The sequence below is a fragment of the Heteronotia binoei genome, chromosome 21 (genome assembly GCF_032191835.1).
Source record: "Heteronotia binoei isolate CCM8104 ecotype False Entrance Well chromosome 21, APGP_CSIRO_Hbin_v1, whole genome shotgun sequence".
In the NCBI taxonomy this organism is placed as follows: Eukaryota; Metazoa; Chordata; class Lepidosauria; order Squamata; family Gekkonidae; genus Heteronotia; species Heteronotia binoei.
Window position 1 is genome coordinate 740721 of NC_083243.1, and position 17374 is coordinate 758094.

At 50.3% G+C, this 17374-nt stretch overlaps 1 non-coding gene across 1 annotated transcript; it reads left to right on the top strand.

Annotated features, from left to right (window-relative positions):
- Positions 1–16475: 16475 nt before the first annotated feature.
- On the top strand, positions 16476–16550 carry TRNAH-GUG (transfer RNA histidin (anticodon GUG)). The gene has a single exon. It is a non-coding gene; the product is annotated as a tRNA-His (tRNA).
- Positions 16551–17374: the final 824 nt, after the last annotated feature.

The following is a 17374-nucleotide window of genomic DNA, read 5'->3' on the forward strand; positions in this document are numbered from 1 at the left end:
CACAGGATCTTCATTGCTGTCAGGTGACCATCTAGCCTCTGCCTAAAAACCTCCAAGGAAGGAGAGCCCACCACCTCCCCAGGAGGAAGCCTGTTACACTGAGGAATCGCTCTAACAGTCATAGAATCCTAGAGTTGGAAGGGACCTCCAGGGTCATCTAGTCCAACCCCCTGCATAATGCAGGAAATTCACAAACACTTCCACATAAATTCACAGGATCTTCATTGCTGTCAGAGGGCCATCTAGCCTCTGTTGAAAAATCTCCAAGGAAGGAGAGCCCACCACCTCCCAAGGAGGAAGCCTGTTCCACTGAGGAACCGCTCTAACGGTCAGGAAGTTCTTCTCTCCAGAATATCCAGATGTGTTGCTGAAATTCCTCCCTTTGTTTCCTCCCCCTCCTTTCATGTCATTCATTTACATTAATTTATTCAAGGAAGTGGCAGAGCACACAGGCTTTTAGACAAAATAGTATAACAATTATAGAAATATATGAGGAAAAGGAACATTCTGTAATGAAGGAAAAAGTAAATATTGAATTCATGTTCTAAAACATCCAATTAAAATAGCCACAGAATCATTGCATCTTTAACAAGGCACTTAATCAATGGCAGCAGCTTGAGTTTTCAGTACAGCCGAGATCTCTTTGGCAGCTGCCAGCAAGAGGGGGGTTTCAGTTCTGGACAGAAGATTAAGCAAGTGGGCTCCCAACGGCTGGGAAAAGTCACAAGATGGGGAGTTAGGGGGGAAGGTCTCTTTTCCAGATCATCTTGGGCTGCTTCAGAGGTAGGGTTGCCAAGTCCAATTCAAGAATCAAAGAATCCTAGATTTGGAAGGGACCTCCAGGGTCATCTAGTCCAACCCCCTGCACAATGCAGGAAACTCACAAATACCTCCCCCTAAATTCACAGGATCTTCATCACTGTCAGATGGCCATCTAGCCTCTGCTTAAAAACCTCCCAGGAAGGAGAGCCCACCACCTCCTGAAGGATCATAGAATCACAGAGTTGGAAGGGACCTCCAGGGTCATCTAGTCCAACCCCTGCACAATGCAGGAAACTCACAAACACCTCCCCCTAAATTCACAGGATCTTCATTGCTGTCAGATGGCCATCTAGCCTCTGTTGAAAAACCTCCAAGGAAGGAGAGCCCACCACCTCCCGAGGAAGCCTGTTCCAATGAGGAATTGCTCTAATGGTCAGGAAGTTCTTCCTAATGTTGAGCCATAAGCTCTTTTGATTTAATTTCAACCCATTGGTTCTGGTCCGACCTTCCGGGGTCACCATCCTCCAGATGACAGCCCTTCAAGTACTTGAAGATGGTGATCCTATCACCTCTTAGCCGCCTCCTCTCCAGGCTAAACATGCCCAGCTCCTTCAACCTTTCCTCATAGGACTTGGTCTCCAGACCCCTCACCATCTTCGTCACCCTCCTCTGGACCTATTCCAGCTTGTCTAGATCCTTCTTAAAATGTGGTGCCCAAAGCTGAACACAATACTCCAGGTGAGGTCTTACCAGAGCAGAGTAAAGCGATATCATCACTTCACATGATCTGGACACTAGACTTCTGTTGATACAGCCCAATTGCATTGCCTATCTGAGGACTTTGGGGGTGGAGAATCTGGGGACTTTGGGGGTGGAGCCAGGAGCAAGGTTGTGACAAGCATGACTGAACTCCAAAGGCAGTTCTGGCAATCTGTTGTGTATGTGAACTGGAATGTGTATACTGAATGGTGTTCCTGCCGGGCTCATTGGAGCCATATGGACTGAGCTTGGGGACTCGGGAACAATGGGCAGGAGGATCCAAATCCCTGCTCCAATCACGGGCCCCTGCTGGTTTGAATGGACCAATAGCGTGCTTGCGCAGGAACCCTGACTGCATATAAATTGGCCCCGTTCTCCCGTCTTAGAGTGCAGCCCTTTACTATGCTGCACTGCAATAAAGAGCTATGATCACCACCACCTCGCCTCTTCCTTGCGTTGAACCCATGATATTATACAATCACATTTAAAGGGACCGCATGCCTTTTAAAAACTTCCCACCATTTAGAAATAATGAAGGACAGGGGCACCTTCTGGAGCTCATAGAAATGGACCCCCAGGCCTGATCTTTTTTGAAACTTGGAGGGTATTCCACAGGGCCTGCAAGACCATCTTGTTCCGAATGGCCTTCACCGACTGAAACTGCTAAACTGCTAAGTAAACCTACCGTCGGTATTTATAGCACCAACATACTAATGTCATTGTTTTTAATAGATTTTAATCAATTGTAGTTTAAAATGTTATATATTGTACAATGTATGTAGAAAATTCTTGCTGTTAGCCGCCCTGAGCCGCTTCGGTGGGGAGGGCAGGATACAAATAAAATGTGATGATGATGATTTTGGGGAGAGGCACCGGATGCAATGTTGAAAAATTGGTGCCTCTACCTAAAAAACAAACAAGCCCTAGAGCCCCGGACACCCACGGGTCAATTCTCCATTATGCCCTATAGGAATCATCTCTTTTTGATGATGATGATATTGGATTTGTATCCCGCCCTCCACTCCGAAGAGTCTCAGAGCGGCTAACAATCTCCTTTACCTTCCTCCCCCACAACAGACACCCTGTGAGGTGGGTGGGGCTGGAGAGGGCTCTCACAGCAGCTGCCCTTTCAAGGACAACCTCTGCCAGAGCTATGGCTGACCCAAGGCCATTCCAGCAGCTATAAGTGGAGGAGGGGGGAATCAAACCCGGTTCTCCCAGATAAGAGTCCGCACACTTAACCACTACTCCAAACTGGCTCTCCATACTACATCTCCATAGGGAATAATGGAGTGCTCAGCAGACATCCCCCCTCCCCCGCTTTCTGATGACCCAAAGTGGGGGGAGGGCCTCCAAGCCTGGGGATTTGGCAACCGTATAATCAGAGGCCTGCTCAGCTGGTGCGAAAGGTAGAAGCCCGACTCCTGCTGGAGACAGGTGATCAGCAACAGGTGAACCTACCTTGTTCTTGCCATCATCTAGTTGGGAGGTGGGGATCTACATCCAGGCACTGCAAACGATCTCCCATCCGTTTTTCTGCAGAAAATGGCTGTTCTGGATGGTGGACTCTAGGACATATCGCCCTGCTGAAGTTTCTTTCCCCTCTCAAATATCCAGGTATTTCCCAAGTGGAAGCTGGCAGCCCTCCTCGGGATGACCCCCCGCCTGCCTTCTTCCCTTCCTGCCCCATTCCTGGGTGACACTGAGGGAGCCCTGTGATTCCCTCCCCAGCAGCCAGGCCTTGTAGACTCCTGTGTCTCCGGCCGCCTCTTGTGGATGTCTGTGGATTGTTGTCATGAGAAACACACCAGCTGAATAACCACAGTTATTTTTAGGCTCACAAGCTTTCACCCACTTATAATGAGCACCTTCCTTAAATAAATATCTTCTCATAAGAATGATAGATTTAAAGATGAGTGCAGCGGAACATTATTTACAGATTCCTTGAACTGTGGCCGGTATATTGTATGTTTCATTCAAATTGATTACTTTAATAGCATACCATGAACAATGGATACTAAAAAGCATAAAATTTTCAAAATAGTTTATGATAAAACTAGAAAGTGAAAAAAGAATGGCAGTTTATTTCTTGAATCAAATAGTTTTAACCTTACATTGCACAGAAAAAAATGTAAAGAGTAAAGGCAGGAGGCAGCGCAAGTTAAGCAATTCCATTCTCCCTGTTTTCAAAGGGATCAAATGCTTTCCTGAGAGCCAGTTTGGTGTAGTGGTTAAGTATGCGGACTCTTATCTGGGAGAACCGGGTGTGATTCCCCACTCCTCCACTTGCAGCTTCTGGAATGGCCTTGGGTCAGCCAGAGCTCTAATAGAGAGCCAGTTGGGTGTAGTGGTTAAGTGCACGGACTCTTATCTGGGAGAACCGGGTGTGATTCCCCACTCCTCCACTTGCAGCTGCTGGAATGGCCTTGGGTCAGCCAGAGCTCTAATAGAGAGCCAGTTGGGTGTAGTGGTTAATAGAGCTCTAATAGAGAGCCAGTTGGGTGTAGTGGTGTGGACTCTTATCTGGGAGAACCGGGTGTGATTCCCCACTCCTTCAGTTATAGCTGCTGAAATGGCCTTGGGTTAGCCATAGCTCTTGCAGAGTTGTCCTTGAAAGGACAGCTGCTGTGAGAGCCCTCTCAGCCCCACCTACCTCACAGGGTGTTTGTTGTGGGGGAGGAAGATAAAGAATTAGGGTTTGTAGACTCTTTCGGGATCAAGTGCCATGATCTACTGGAGAAAGTTTTCCTTCCAGACGTTTCGTTCTCAGCTGCGGAGAACATCCTCAGTGGCGTTGCAGCCGGAGCAGGCGCTCTGACCTTCTTGGCTGCTGTGCATTGAGTGGGGCCAGGGCTGCTGGAGAGCTGCTATTTGTAGGCTGGAGGGGGTGTGATGAAAGGGCAATAGGTTTGTGAGTGTGCCCATTGTTTGGTGGGGCTTCCTGGAAGGGTAGTGATAAGGAAACTGGCTGTTGAATGTGACCATTGTTCTGTGTTAATTGCTGGGAAGGTTGGAAGGGGTTTGAAGATAAGGAAGATGGTTGTTGACTGTGCTGATTGTTCTGTGGAATTTGCTGGTTGTTCTGAGACTTTCTGCAGTTTATAGTCCATAGGGTGTTTTGCAGAGCTGGGTACCAAGATTGGTGGATGAAGATGCCTTCTTCCTTTCTGTTAAATGATGTTACCAGCCGTGAAAACCTGAAATCTTTGAAGATAAAGAAGATTGTGAGCCGCTCTGAGACTCTGAGATTCGGAATGAAGGGTGGGATATAAATCCAATATCTTCTTTTTCTTCCTTCCCTATGGAAACTGACACACCATTTCTGAACTAGCTGCTAGGCATGATGGTACAAACAGACTTTGCTCTCTATGAGCATGCATGCATTTGTATGACTGTTGCTTTCTTATATCATAAGCCACTTTGAGTGCACACTCAGCAGAGAAATGTGGCGTACAAGTATCAAAACAAAAAACACCAAAATCCTAATGACCTTGTTTCCCACCTTCCTCCAACTTCATAGCAATTCCCTTGGTCCAAGGAAGGGATCCCATCTGATCTTCTTCAGGCTTGACTCTCTCAGGGTGCAGTCACACGCCACATTAAAAGCAGGCATGCAGCGCTCAAATGTGAACCGCTGAATATTGATTTGACGTGGGGCAGATCAGACGAGCAGCCAAGCATGCAACTCATCCTGATATCATCCTGTCGTTGAACGATCAGACATATTGAATGCCATCACGCTCTTTTCTTGGAGCATGCACAAAGTCTTCTCACTCTCATGCCGTTGCCACTGGAGGAGGCAGTGCCAAGCACAGATATGGAGGAAATAGAATAGTTCCTGCTGTGGGGTTTTCATTGAACACGCGTCCAACCACTGTGAGCTGGGGAATCAAATGTTGCCTGGGGGGAGTTCTGGGAATTAACATTGCAGATTCAAACTAGGGGGCTGTCAGGAAGTCCTTTCCTGGAAATGGGCAGAGATAATGATATCTGGAAATCCTCTGCATTGAAAAAAGATTCCCCCCCCCTGTTCTTCTGAATACTGGGATCACGCTCCCGTGGAGCCTGTGCTGATCGGAGAAGCAGAAACCTCACCTCAGATTCCCGATGGTCAGGTCATGTGCACGTCTGCTGGGCTTTTTTAAAAAAAGGCGAGAGGGGCAGATGGCAGGCGCCAAACGTCCCAAGGGGCAGTATCCTGTATGAGCTGTCCAAACAGGAATAACCCGAATATGTGCCATTTCTGGGGAAAAGCGTCGGATTTTCTCCGGGGTCAAACAACGGCAACAGCAAACTGGGGCAAGTCGGGATGCTGAGGAGTTGCGTTCGAGGGACAGATGTGGTTGTCTGGACATGCTCATAAAATCCGAATGGGAACCATGGGTAAGATGGAATGAAAGGCACATGTGACCACACCCTCAGCCTCCATGGCAGCTGGCGCAAAGGAGGGATCAGGAGGAATGTGACCGCATTGGTCCAGCAGGCTCCGTGACCACGTTCATGGGCTGTATTGACACCTGGTGCAGCATCGTGGCTGGACTGCTGGGCCACGACTGAGGCAGGGGTCTCCAAGCGGGTGCTCTCCTGGTGCCCATCAGATATCTTTTGAGAGTGGAGGAGCCTGGGGGAGGCTTCAGCGTGGCCCCCGAAGACCCGCTAGGCTGCACACATTCTGTAGAGGTTGCTTTGGCAGCACAAAAGCCTTCACGGATGCCTGAAGGGGTGCATGGTGCGCCCACACAAGAAAGAGCAACCTGCTTGTTTTAAAAGGCATCCTGTTGAACATTTGGTGGGAAACGTCAAAGGCTACTAGAGGCAGGCATGATTCTATTCCCTCCAGATCTGTGCTTGGCACTGCCTCCTCCAGTGGCCACCCCGCCCTCATGTCAGGCTCAGAGAGGGTGGGTAACCCTGGGCACTCAGCTGAGAGGCTTGAGGGGTGGCCTTGGGCCTCAGTGCTCAGCCTCACCTCTTGCACAGGGAGGCCAAAATGGATGGCCACTTTATACCATTTGTGCCTCCTTAGAGGCAGGGTGGGATAGTGATACAAGCTGAGGTCTGTGTGTGTGTCCTTTCAGGACTCTGCTTCTGTATTCTGTGGGTCATGTCAGCCTTTCTTTTACTCCTCCTCTGCTGCTCTGCAGGATTCCTTGAAATCATAGAATCATAGAGTTGGAAGGGACCTCTAGGGTCATCTAGTCCAACCCCCTGCACAATGCAGGAAACTCACAAACACCTCCCCCTACATTCACAGGATCTTCATTGCTGTCTGATGGCCATCTAGCCTCTGTTGAAAAACCTCCAAGGAAGGAGAGTCCACCACCTCCCAAGAAGGAAGCCTGTTCCACTGAGGAACCGCTCTAACAGTCATAGAATCCTAGAGTTGGAAGGGACCTCCAGGGTCTTCTAGTCCAACCCCCTGCACAATGCAGGAAACTCACAAACACCTCCCCCTACATTCACAGGATCTTCATTGCTGTCTGATGGCCATCTAGCCTCTGTTGAAAAACCTCCAAGGAAGGAAAGTCCACCACCTCCCAAGGAGGAAGCCTGTTCCACTGAGGAACCGCTCTAACAGTCATAGAATCCTAGAGTTGGAAGGGACCTCCAGGGTCTTCTAGTCCAACCCCCTGCACAATGCAGGAAACTCACAAACACCTCCCCCTACATTCACAGGATCTTCATTGCTGTCTGATGGCCATCTAGCCTCTGTTGAAAAACCTCCAAGGAAGGAGAGTCCACCACCTCCCAAGGAGGAAGCCTGTTCCACTGAGGAACCGCTCTAACAGTCATAGAATCCTAGAGTTGGAAGGGACCTCCAGGGTCTTCTAGTCCAACCCCCTGCACAATGCAGGAAACTCACAAACACCTCCCCCTCAATTCACAGGATCCTCATTGCTGTCAGATGGCCATCTAGCCTCTGTTGAAAAATCTCCAAGGAAGGAGAACCCACCACTTCCTGAGGAAGCCTGTTCCACTGAGGAATCGCTCTAACGGTCAGGAAGTTCTTCCCAATGTTGAGCCGGAAGCTCTTTTGATTTAATTTCAACCCACTGGTTCTGGTCCTACCTTCTGGGGCCACAGAAAACAATTCCACACCATCCTTTCTATGACAGCCCTTCAAGGACTTGAAGATGGTGATCCTATCACCTCTCAGCCGCCTCCTCTCCAGGCTAAACATCCCCAGCTCCTTCAGCCTTTCTTCATAGGACTTGGTCTCCAGACCCCTCACCATCTCCGTCGCCCTCCTGTGGACCCCTTCCAGCTTGTCTACATCCTTCTTAAAATGTGGTGCCCAAAACTGAACCCAAGACTCCAGGTGAGGTCTTCCCAGAGCAGAGTATCAATGGAAGGGTAATAGGAGGAGAGGGGAGGAGGGAGCCTGAAGTGGGAGGGAGTGGAAGGGGCTTGTGAAAGCCTCAGCCCCTCACCCACTGCACCAGATGGCAGAAGCACCTCTGGAAGGTTGAGGAATGCGTCTCTTCCTGGGAAAAACCTCGTCCTGTTTTTTTTAAAGCACTCGTTTCTAACATTTCTATGCTGCTTTTCACCTCGAATTATGAGCATTGTCCAGCGAGGTGCCCTCCGGACAGAGACCCTCGCGTTCCTTGCCCTCTTTAGTTTTATTTAAGGCATTTCTCAGCATGAGTACTCAAGGCAGATTACAGTATAAATCATGATGCAATACAATCACATAAATACAAACTACTACTTAAAATTAAACAATTTAAAGCTTCCGGTAGGCTGAAGAACTAATCAAAATGTGGTTAAGACTGAAACTGTTTCCAGCTGCCTCCTGAAGGTTGAGAGGGAGGGGCCCAGGTGCTCATACCCAGGGAGGTTGTTCCATAATCCTGGGGCAGCCACTGAAAAGGCCCTTTCTTGTCTACCTGCCTGATGAGCCCTTGTGATTGGCAGGATAGTCAGGTGGGCCTCTCTCTCTGTCTCTGTGATCTGAATTCCCAAGCAGAAGTGGATGGGAGAAGATACTTCTTCACCCAAAGGGTGATGAACACATGGAATTCCCTGCCACAGGAGGTGGTGGTGGCTACAAGCATAGCCAGCTTCAAGAAGGGATAGGATAAAAATATGGAGCAGAGGTCCATCAGTGGCTATTAGCCACAGGGTACTGATGGAACCCTCTGTCTGGGGCAGTGATGCTCTGTCTTCTTGGTGCTTGGGAGGAGGGGGGCACAGTGGGAGGCCTGGTCCGACATGGCTTCTTTTATGTTCTTATGTTCTCTGGATCCCCCAGTCCCAAGTCATGTAAGTCAAAACCAACACCTCACATTGGTCTTGGGAATGCAGCTGTGGGAGTCCCAGGGTCACATGCTCGCTCTCCACAGCTAGCCCTGAGCAACAGTCTAGCCGCAGCATGCTGCTTCCAAGGGTTGCCCCAAGTGGGGTGTAGCACAGAGGCCTCTCCCCACCCCCTAGTCCCTCTCCACTGGGGCTGTCACGAGCTCCTGACTCTCAGAAGTCTCCCTGTGGCCTCTGGTCCCTGCCAGCAGCCCTGCCTCCTGCCCCCCTCCCACCTGCAGCTTCTCAGTAGGTCTAAAGAGGGTACAGGAACCCCACCCCCCCACCCCGCCACACACACACACCTCTGGGTCTTTAATTTGCTGAGGTGACTTTTTCACTTAAGTGAAGGTTTTCTGTTTCCTCCCCACAGTTCTGTTTGCTCTTTCCTAGCACTGACGAAGCACAAAATCAGGCGTGCAATTGCAGGAAGGAGTATAGGGTTCTGAACAAGATGCCCACCACAGAGAAAAGAACACTCTGCCTTGTGGATTTCTGGTGCAGCTGGAGGAGTTGATTCAGCCTGCCAGAACTGTGACCTTCCAAGGGACGGAACAAAGTCGGAGGCCAGGGGCACCTTTAAGGCCATGGAAAGTTTGTCTTAAATTGCGCACAAAAGCTTCGACCCAGAATTACACTTTGTTGGTCTCGAAGGTGCCCAGCTGCACTCAAACTTTCTAATACTGCTTCAGACCAACATGGAGAGCCACCTGAATCAGTTTGGTGTAGAGGTTAAGTGTGCGGACTCTTATCTGGGAGAACCGGGTTTGATTCCCCACTCCTCCACTTGCAGCTGCTGGAATGGCCTTGGGTCAGCCATAGCTCTGGCAGAGGTTGTCCTTGAAAGGGCAGCTGCTGTGAGAGCCCTCTCAGCCCCACCTGCCTCACAGGGTGTCTGTTGTGGGGGAGGAAGGTAAAGGAGATTGTGAGCCGCTCTGAGACTCTTTGGAGTGGAGGGCGGGATAGAAATCCAATATCTTCTTCTTCTAACTGTGAACTTGAGCCCACAGTCCCTATGGCAGCGCATGACCCCATAAGAACATGAGAACCTAAGAGAAGAACATGTTGGTTCAGGCCAATGGCCCATCCAATCCAACACTCTGTGTCCCACAGTGGCCAAAAAACCCAGGTGCCATCAGGAGGTCCACTAATGGGGCCACGACACTAGAAGCCCTCCCACTGCCCCCCCCGCAAGAACCAAGAATACAGAGTATCCCTGCCCCAGACAGAAGAACAGAAGAGAAGCCATGTTGGATCAGGCCAGTGGCCCATCCAGTCCAACACTCTGTGTCACATAAGAACAGAAGAGAAGCCATGTTGGATCAGGCCAGTGGCCCCTCCAGTCCAACACTCTGTGTCACATAAGAACATAAGAGAAGCCATGTTGGATCAGGCCAGTGGCCCCTCCAGTCCAACACTCTGTGTCACATAAGACAAGCCATGTTGGTCAGGCCAGTGGCCCATCCAGTCCAACACTCTGTGTCCCACAGTGGCCATAAAAACCAGGGGCCATCAGAAGGTCCACCAATGGGCCAGGACACTACAAGCCCTCCCACTGTGCCCCGCCCCCCCAAGCACCAAGAGTACAGAGCATCACTGCTCCAGACAGAGAGTTCCAATGATAAGCTGTGGCTAATAGCCCCAAAGGCTAATAGCTACCCCCAAGGGCATGACCCTCACAGCTAAGGAGGGGCACAAGCCAGCCCCAGGCTAGAAGGGGGAGGATGAAACCATCTTCCAAATGGGTAGCACAACACCACAGCTTAAAAGAAATTAAATGATCTGCTAATAAAAGATCTGCTCTAATATCTGGCAAGATATTTTCTCTTTTTTCTATAAGTTACAGGCTACACCAGGGCTTATTTATTTATTTATGCGTTATTTATTTATTACTTTAAATTTATATCCTGCCCTCTCCACAAGTGGACTTTTTAGAACAGGAACGCACAGGAATGCGGTTCCAGCTGGCTTGACCAGGGCTCCAGCTTTTGCGTAATACAGAGAAATGTCAGAGTTTCTGTACTTCTTGTATTTCCTGACCATTTAATCACACAATCTCTCTGTTTGCGTTGTGTGTGTGTGTGTGTGTGTGTGTGTTGTGTGAGTGAGGCCAGTGGCACCATTAAGACCAGTGAAAGTCTGTCTTGAATTGCACACAAAAGCTTCTACCCAGAATTACATATAAAATAAAATCTTTGATTGTGGATTCTCCCTGCAGCTGTTGAAATGGGCTCCAGTCTACAGAAGCTTAAAATACGAAACTCTATCTTCAAACAGCCACGAGGAGCCTCCTTTTCTTTCCCCTCCTTCTCCAAGACTTCTGGAAGGCTGGAGTCAGCCTGTCTTTAGTTTCTGGCTTCTCTTTTGTTTGAAGCTGCCGTGCCTTTGAGCTGGAGTCTGGCTGACATCCACACACTCCTGGGCCAAACCTGCACCTGGGGATAGATTTTTGGATGGCTAAACTTCATTAGGTCTTCATGTGTCTGTTGAATTGCCAACTGCCTGGAGCAGGGTGGGGGTGGGGAAATGCCTCCTGCCTTTCATACGGGCTTGCTGGGCTGTCCCTTACCAGGTGATGCTGGTTTTCTGCATGCCATGAAAACCTTTCCCTGCCCATTCCCCCCACCCCCGCTGGCTGGCTTTGAGGTCTGCAGAAAGGTGGGTGTTTCTGCTCCACTAACTTCATGTGGCACTTGGGGAGAACACGGCAGCAGCAGAATGCAAAGTGGGCCACCCCCCTCCCCCGCTTAATTTCCCCATGTAAACCTGTTTCTGCTCCCCGGGATCCCAAAGAGCGCTGCATACTCCCCTGTACTCAGAGACCACCCTAGCAGGGGGCTGAAGGCAAAGGGGCGGGACCCCCAGGTTGGTCTCTCACTGCTGGAATGGGATGCCCTTTGCTTTCGGCCTGGATGGAGCAGGCTCAGGCAGCAGAAGGGAGGAGGGGAGGATCCAACCCATCAGGCCGTCCTTCTTGTGAAAACAGAGATGGGATTTACCAGCCTAGCCTACAAAAGAGAGTAGCAATATTGTTCTGCAAAAGCTGCAGTCCTTCTTCACCCAAAGGGTGATTAACACATGGAATTCACTGCCACAGGAGGTGGTGGCAGCTACAAGCATAGACAGCTTCAAGAGAGGATTGGATAAAATTATGGAGCAGTGTATCAGTCCATTAGCCACAGCGTATTGTTGGAACTCTCTCTCTGGAGCAGTGAAGCTCTGTATTCTTGGTGCTGGGGGGGGGGCAGTGGGAGGGCTTCTAGTGTCTTGGCCCCACTGATGGACCTCCTGATGGAACCTGGGTTTTTGGCCCCTGTGTGACACAGAGTGCTGGACTGGATGGGCCATTGGCCTGATCCAACATGGCTTCTCTTATGTTCTTCTGTCTGGGGCAGTGATGCTCTGTAATCTTGGTGCTGTGGGGGGGGGGGCACAGTGGGAGGTCTTCTAGTGTCCTGGTCCCACTGATGGACCTCCTGAGGGTACCCGGGGATTTCTGGCCACTGTGTGACACAGAGTGTTGGACTGGAGGGGCAATTGGCCTGATCCAACATGGCTTCTCTTATGTTCTTGTGTCTGGGGCAGTGATGCTCTATATTCTTGGTACTTTGGAGGGTCAACAGTGGGAGGGTTTCTAGTGTCCTGGCCCCACCAATGGACCTCCTGATGGCACCTGGCTTCTTTGGCCACTATGTGACACAGAGTGTTGGACTGGAGGGGCCATTGGCCTGATCCAACATGGCTTCCCTTATATTCTTATGGGCAAAACACCTCAAAGAGCAAACTGATATTTTCCAAGGGGGGCCATCTTGATCTGCAGGAGAAGAGCGCAATTTGAGTCCAGAAGCTCTTTAAAGACTTACAAGATTGGGGGGGGGGGCAGATGATAAACGTCTGTGAGTCAAAGCTCCCTCCCTGTTATAGCTGACAAAAGGAGCTTTAGCTCTTGACACCCCCAAATCTTGTTGGTCTCTCAGGTGCGGCTGGACTTGAATCTAGCAAACTGGGGTGTTTGTGTTCATGCCTGTCTTCAAGAGTGGGAAGGACATTTAGCGTATAGAACCCTAGAATCACAGAGCTGGAAGGGGCCATAGAGGCCATCCAGCCAACCCCCCTGCTCCATGCAGGATCTGCCTAGAGGATCCCTGACCACCGTTCATCTAGCTGCTGCTTCAAGACTGCCAGGGAGGGGGAGCTCAGCACCTCCCTAAGGAGTCAATTTCACTGCTGGACAATTCTTACAGTTTATAAAGTTTTTTTTTCTAGTATTAGGCCAGTACCTTCCCACCCTTAATTTAAACCCATTATTGTGAGTTATTTCTTCCGCTGCCAACAAGAATGGCTGCCTGCCCTCCTCCTCTAAGGGACAGCCCTCCAGAGACTTCAAGAGAGCCATCGTGTCCCCCCTCCGCCTCCTCTTCTCCAGGCTGAACCTTCCCAAGTTCCTCCTCAGCCTCTCCTCCTAGGGCTGCTTGGTCTCCAGGCCTCTGATCATCCTCATCGCTCTCCTCTGCACCTCCTCCATTCTGTCCACATCCTTCTTGAAGCGAGACCTCCAAAACTGCACACAAGACTTCAGGTGTGGCCTGGCCAATGCAGTGGACAGTGAAACTTTGCCATCTTGTGATCTGGAAGTTATGCCTCTGTTGATACACCCCAAGATCGCATTTGCCTTTTTTGTTGCTGCATCACACTGACTGCTCATATTTAACCTATGTTCTACCTGTACCCCAAGATCTTCTTCAAGCACACTGCTACTCAGAAGAGTATCCTCCTTGTAAGGCTTGCTCTCCAGGCCCCTGATCATCCTCGTCCCTCTCCTTTGCACCCACTCCATTCTGTCACATCCTTCTTGAAGTGAGGCCTCCAGAACAGCACACAAGACTCCAGGTGTGGCCTGGCCAATGCTTGTAATGAGTGATACTGTGGTGGCTATTTATTTTATTTAGAAAAAAAATATATATCATGCCTTTCTGAGCTTACAAGGGCTGCCAAGGCAGCTTACATTTTAAAATGTGCATTATCAGATTACATTATAAAACCATTAAAATCACCTCCCCCAAAATTAAAACAACTTTAAAAGGAGTTAAAAGCAAACAGGTGGCTACCCCGTCCCTCCTGTGGCACTCTGGCCACTCCTTTCTGCGCTCGAGGCCAGGGACGAACACGCACATCTGACTGAGCCAAATCTAAATCCAAAAATACTTTAGCTGTATAAACGGAAAATATAATTGGGTATCCCAAATATACCTGGGACCTTTCAGGATAGTAAAAAACTGGGTCCTCAAAAATAGTGTCCAGATCATGTGAAGAGATGGTATCGCTTTACTTTGCTCTGGTAAACATCACCTGGAGCCTTGTGTTCAGTTTTGGGCACCACAGTTTAAGAAGGAAATAGACAAGGAGACCAAGTTCTATGAAGAAAGGCTGAAGGAGCTGGGCATATTTAGCCTGGAGAGAAGGTGGCTTAGAGGTGATAGGATCACTATCTTCAAGGACTTGAAGGGCTGTCATGTAGAGGATGGTGTGGAATTATTTTCTGTGGCCCCGGATGGTAGGACCAGAACCAATGGGTTGAAATTAAATCAGAAGAGTTTCCGACTGAACATTAGGAAGAACTTCCTGACCATTAGAGCGATTCCTCAGTGGAAGAGGCTTCCTCCTCGTGAGGTGGTGGCTCTCCTTCCCTGGAGGTTTTTAAAAAGAGGCTAGATGGCCATCTGACAGCAATGAAGATCCTGTGAATTTAGGGGGAGGTGTTTGTGAGTTTCCTGCATTGTGAGGGTTGGACTAGATGACCCTGGAGGTGCCTTCCAACTCTAGGATTCTATGATTCTTTGGGAGGTGGTGGGCTCTCCTTCCTTGGAGGTTTTTCAACAGAGGCTAGATGGTCCTCTGACAGCAATGAGGATCCTGTGAATTTAGGGGGAGGTGTTTGTGAGTTTCCTGCATTGTGAGGGTTGGACTAGATGACCCTGGAGGTCCCTTCCAACTCTAGGATTCTATGATTCTTTGGGAGGTGGTGGGCTCTCCTTCCCTGGAGGTTTTTCAACAGAGGCTAGATGGCCATCTGACAGCAATGAAGATCCTGTGAATTTAGGGGGAGGTGTTTGTGAGTTTCCTGCATTGTGAGGGTTGGACTAGATGACCCTGGAGGTCCCTTCCAACTCTAGGATTCTATGATTCTTTGGGAGGTGGTGGGCTCTCCTTCCTTGGAGGTTTTTCAACAGAGGCTAGATGGTCCTCTGACAGCAATGAGGATCCTGTGAATTTAGGGGGAGGTGTTTGTGAGTTTCCTGCACTGTGCAGGGGGTTGGACTAGATGACTCTGGAGGCCCCTTTCAACTCTAGGATTCTGGATATATTTGGGATCAACTAGGAGCATCAGGGTGACGGGTGTTTGCAGGATTCCATGATTGCAGCCCCCCCCCCCAAACACATGTCCCTGTGTCTTCTGGGCCTTGGTCCTGTCAGGTTCAAGTGTGTTTGTTGTTTGGTGTAGTGGTGAAGTGTGCGGACTCTTATCTGGGAGAACCGGGTTTGATTCCCACTCCCCCACTTGCAGCTGCTGGAATGGCCTTGGGTCAGCCAGAGCTCTCTTATCTGGGAGAACCGGGTTTGATTCCCCTCTCCTCCACTTGCAGCTGCTGGAATGGCCTTGCGTCAGCCAGAGCTCTCTTATCTGGGAGAACCGGGTTTTATTCCCCCCTCCTCCACTTGCAGCTGCTGGAATGGCCTTCGGTCAGTCAGAGCTCTCTTATCTGGGAGCACGGGGTTTGATTCCCCACTCCTCCACTTGCACCTGCTGGAATGGCCTTGGGTCAGCCAGAGCTCTCTTATCTGGGAGAACTGGGTTTGATTCCCCACTCCTCCACTTGCACCTGCTGGAATGGCCTTGGGTCAGCCAGAGCTCTCTTATCTGGGAGAACCGGGTTTGATTCCCCACTCCTCCACTTGCAGCTGCTGGAATGGCCTTGGGTCAGCCAGAGCTCTCTTATCTGGGAGAACCGGGTTTGATTCCCCACTCCTCCACTTGCAGCTGCTGGAATGGCCTTGGGTCAGCCAGAACTCCCTTATCTGGGAGAACCGGGTTTGATTCCCACTCCCCCACTTGCAGCTGCTGGAATGGCCTTGGGTCCACCAGTGCTCTCTTATCTGGGAGAACCGGGTTTGATTCCCCTCTCCTCCACTTGCAGCTGCTGGAATGGCGTTGCGTCAGCCAGAGCTCTCTTATCTGGGAGAACCGGGTTTTATTCCCCCCTCCTCCACTTGCAGCTGCTGGAATGGCCTTCGGTCAGTCAGAGCTCTCTTATCTGGGAGAACCGGGTTTGATTCCCCACTCCTCCACTTGCAGCTGCTGGAATGGCCTTGGGTCAGCCAGAACTCCCTTATCTGGGAGAACCGGGTTTGAGTCCCCACTCCTCCACTTGCACCTGCTGGAATGGCCTTGGGTCAGCCAGAGCTCTCTTATCTGGGAGAACTGGGTTTGGTTCCCCACTCCTCCACTTGCAGCTGCTGGAATGGCCTTGGGTCAGCCAGAGCTCTGGCAGAATTGTCCTTGAAAAAGCAGCTGCTGTGAGAGCTCCCTCAGCCCCACCCACCTCACAGGGTGTCTGTTGTGATGGAGGAAGATAAAGAAGGGATGGTGGCTTAGGGGAAGGATGGTGGCTCAGTGGCAGAGCATCTGCTTGTGAAGCAGAAGGTCCCAGGTTCAATCCCTGGCATCTCCAACTAAAAAAGGGTCCAGGCAAATAGGTGTGAAAAACCTCAGCTTGAGACTCTGGAGAGCCGCTGCCGGTCTGAGTAGGCAATGCTTACTTTGATGGACCCAGGAGGGTCTGATTCAGTATAAGGCAGCTTCATATGTTCAGGAGATTGTGAGCCGCTCTGAGACTCTTGAGCAGAGAGCGGAATATAAATCCAATGTCGTCGTCTTCTTCGGTGCGAGACTGGGGGCCACATTCGCTCCCCACCAGGGGCAGCAGGATCTGAACCCAAGACTGGGTGAGGCCTATCGCTGCTCCGCACCCCTCCAACCAGGACAACTTTGAGTTCAGCCAAGCACTGCAGGGTAAGGTGGGGTAGGGACTGCCCAGGAAGAAAATAGCTGAATCTGTGAAGCTGCCTTATAGTGCATCTGACCCTTGGTCCGTCAAGGTCTTCCCAGACTGGCAGCTGCTCTCCCGGGTCTCAGGCAGAGAAGGGTCTTTCCATCACCTGCTGCCTGGAGACAGCAGGTTTGAGACACTGGAGTTCAGCACGGGAAAGGCTTTATTGCTAATACATGCTAAAAGACAACATGGTGGGGTTGAGACCCCAGTTATATTTGTGTCTCTGGAGGTCATCTATGAGGGGGACCAGAGCCCTCCCCACCCCATAGCCAGAGTGGAATGGGTCCAGGATAGAGGAGTCATCCAGCGAAGCCTGGAATTCTTCCACAGCCACTCTCAACTACCTTAGCCAGAAAACAGAAGGCTTGAAACTGGGCAGGAGTTGGCAGCATCCGTGGAATGCAAAGATCTAGAGGGGCTGCTAGTCTGATCCTGCAGGCCTC